Below are 4,119 nucleotides of genomic sequence, written 5' to 3'. Positions count from 1 at the left end.
CATGATGATAACCTTATACTATTGCACCAGTCACTTTGTCTCGGAGGACTATTCTGTATAATGGTGAATATACCTGACCCTATTCACCCCAGACATCGAAACAATTAAAATGTCCCCATACAGTTTGTCCAACATATGTCTGTATGACTTTGTAAGGGACGTGGCTTCAAACTAAGAAAGTGTTACACAGGGGCGTAACTAGGAGAGGAAGGGCCCCATAGCCCTTAATATAATATACATATTTGTATAGTCACACGTTACAATCACACACATTATATACACACCATGTATACATACATTCATCCTAAACACAGACATACAGTATATACACACCACAAACACATAAAGCATATACACACCCATTACCCCAGATGCTGGGGCCCCCTAACACTGTGGGCCCCACAGCAGCTGTTATGGCTGCTACCCCTATAGTTACGCCCCTGGTGTTACTATATTCTGAGGGGTTGCAGCTTTTTCTTGATTCAGCTGTGATCTGTAACAGATGGGTTGGCAGAATTGTGGAAAACCAACACAATGGGGTCAATGCGGGCGTAACTAGTAGAAGCAGGACCTCATAGCAGACTTTAGAATGGGGCCCCACTTCCCGCTTTCAAATATGCATATTACACTCACATATATACATTTATATACACTTATGTACCTATATACATAAACATATAGTTCTTCACTCATTCACACATATTTATACACTCTAGTACCCACACATATAAAGCATATACACACATACATAATATATACACACAAATATACACATCACATATATGTTATATACATATTATGCTGTACAATGGGCAGCATTATATATATATATATATATATATATATATAATGCTTCGCATTCTCCACCCTTTACTACCAGGTTGGATGACGGCGCCCCCTGACACCGTGGGCCCCATAGCGGCTGCTACCACTGTAGTTACGCCCCTGGTTATGGCCAGCGTTGGTCTGCTAGCAAGTTGAAGCCACCCTCATAGAATAAAATTTGAAGTACCAGCAAAAATCTGGGCATCCAGTATCTAGAAGTAACACATCTTAGGCAAAAAGTGAGTCTTTTCGGCTCATTTTGAAATAACTGTGGAGGTGATTTTTCTTCATAGGTAAATGGGTGAAATTTCACAAAGAAGAGGGAATTCCAGAAAGGATGTTTCATACCTTTCCTTACCTAGTAACGGAGTCTCTTCAAGTCATAAGCTAAAAGTTTGCCCAACAGCTTGAGAGTGACAAGTTGGAGAGCACTGATCTCACCGCAATGTGAAGTTTACTTGTTGGTTGAGTTAAGCATGGATACCATGAATGGATATTTGTCAAATGTTTTTTTTGCTTTGAAGTGGAAATAATAAAAGTAATTTTATTATTAAAATATTGCTGGTTATCCTATTGCAGTGATGCGAACATTTTATAGACCAAGTGCCCAAACAGCAACTGATACCCACCTGTATATCACAAAGTACCAACATGGCATGGTTGTAACTTTCAATTGTATCAGCGTTCTGAGGACACCAACTGAGTAGATAGAAGGAGGACCAATTTTTCTTGTTCCTCAGAGGAAGAAATGTTTTGCCTGGAGAAGGAGCTACAAAGATAATTCTGATCATCCTATCAGTGCTGTCAGTCCTGGGTTGCGTGGGAGTGCAAGTAGATACCTTGGGTCCTCTTTGGTGATGGCCTGGTTACTTAGAAAGAGGGCTCTGAGTGCCACCTCTGGCACCCGTGCCATAGATTCGCCACCACTGTCCTATGGGAAGCAAAAAATGAAGGCTGCACTCCAAAATAAGTGGAAAAATGATGGATAATTTACGGTATTAACCCGAGTTCAACTTTTCAGAACATTTTTTTGTGATTTCAATATGGATTTAATACTTGCATACTCATTTACAAACCATCCACATCCACGTCATTCATACAGCATTATTGAACATTATAATAATTTTAAAGCCAACACATGACCTACAGCCAATTAATGGCCACATTGGTAAAGTCTCAATCATAGTGACATTAACATATAGGTACATAGGATTCCTCTGCCTTGGATCCTCGAGTAACATTGGCAATTTCCTAAAGAGAAACAGTCAGTGAAATTTGGACATTCAACTACTCATAGATACTTATGGACTGGTGGTTTAGTGGTCCAAATTGCTATATGTGAGCTGGAGGAAAACTGAAGCTGTAGTTTAAGGATTACTCAGATTGCCTAATGTTCTAGAGCAGTGATAGTCAACCTTTTAGAGATCAAGTGCCCAAACTACAACCAAAGCCCACATATTTATATGAAAGTGGCAACAAGACAATTTATGGAGAACCTGCCGCCAGGTTTTACCCAAATAAACTATCAGTCCCCTAAGATAGTGTTTCAAATGTCCTTTCTAGAATTCCCTTTTTCATGTGAAATCTCATCCATTTACCTATGAAAAATCTCCCCTAAAGTCTGACAAATATGTCTCTTCTCATCCCATTTACACATGAGATGAGTCAAGTTTACTGGTTACAGGCGTAGTGTCACTTCAGAAACCAAAATAATTCATTCTCTAGTACCTAGAAACACAAGTGTCATTAAAGGGCACCTACCACCACGAATCTACCTATAAAGGTAGATCGGGTGGTAGGTGGATGTATGGGACGTGAGGATAGCCCTTTTTAGAGCTAATCCTCACGTCCCCGCTAGCCTAGCATAAACTTTATTGCCCTAATATGTTAATTTAATTAAGCGGCTACCGGGGCGTGGAGTAGCCGGACACGAGGCTACACGGCGCGGCTACTCCACGCCCCAGTAGCTGCTTTCCCCCGCCTACCCTGTGATCTTCGGCGCGCAGCTCCTGGCAGCTGCGCGCCCTCGTCCGAGAAGCCGGAGTTCTGCGCATGCGCAGTAACTCCGGCCTCGTTCCCAAGATCGCGCATCTTGGCCGGAGTTACTGCGCATGCGCAGAACTCCGGCTTCTCGGACGAGGGACGAGGCGGGGGAAAGCAGCTACTGGGGCGTGGAGTAGCCGCGCCGTGTAGCCTCGTGTCCGGCTACTCCACGCCCCGGTAGCCGCTTAATTAAATTAACATATTAGGGCAATAAAGTTTATGCTAGGCTAGCGGGGACGTGAGGATTAGCTCTAAAAAGGGCTATCCTCACGTCCCATACATCCACCTACCACCCGATCTACCTTTATAGGTAGATTCGTGGTGGTAGGTTCCCTTTAAAGATAAGAATCTTATCTTTCAAGTCCAATCCGAGCCCCGAGGCTTATGGCTTTGTAAGCTACAGAACCAGAGATACAGATAGTAAAGGACGTTGTTGGAAATGCAGTTGCAGATGAAGATCCAGTTCCAGCCTATTTTTAACTTCCTGTATGTAAAGTTGTGTAGAACACGGAACTATAAGCTTGGTGAGAGCTAAAAGATGAGATTCTTAATGACACAAAAACATGCTTCTATGTACTACAGAACTGAAGATAGGGGGGTCTTAAGAGGGAATTTCCACGAACAAAAGTTATGCCCTATCCACAGCATAGATCCTAACTTTCTGATCAGTGGGGGGCCTCAGGGATTAGACCCATACAGATCACGAAAATGAGGGGTCCGATGGGGTTTCACGTACCTCTGTCTGACACCTCGTCGTAATGGAGCAGACGTCCACGCATGACCTTTCTGCTCCATTTATCTCTATGGAGCTGAAAGAGATCCGTGAGCGCCGCCCTCGGAAGTATCCGTCAGCTCCATAGAGATTAATGGAACAGAACGGTCATGCGCGGCCTCTGCTCCATTATTCTGGCGGAGCTATGAGGGGTCTGACGGAGGTAGGTGGGACTCCATCGGACCCCTCTTTTTCGTGATCTGTTTTCGTGATTTCACGCTGTACCTGAGGGGTCTAGTATTTTAGTTGGGTAAAACTTGGTGACCGGATCCCTTTAAGCTGTAATTTATTGCTCACTGCCCTGGCACAATTAGGTCACCAAAAATGTTGAAAGAAGAATGGGAAATTTGAAATCTCTCTAGGTTCCCCTGAACTGGAAGGATAGTGGGGCCCTGAGCAGAAGCTCCAATGATAATCCAACCCTGTCCACACCTCCTTGCATTCCCAGATGTGTTGATTTAAAATAGCGCTGAATGCGG

Source organism: Engystomops pustulosus, chromosome 9 (assembly GCF_040894005.1).
Source record: "Engystomops pustulosus chromosome 9, aEngPut4.maternal, whole genome shotgun sequence".
NCBI lineage: Eukaryota > Metazoa > Chordata > Amphibia > Anura > Leptodactylidae > Engystomops > Engystomops pustulosus.
This window is presented reverse-complemented; position numbering follows the sequence as displayed.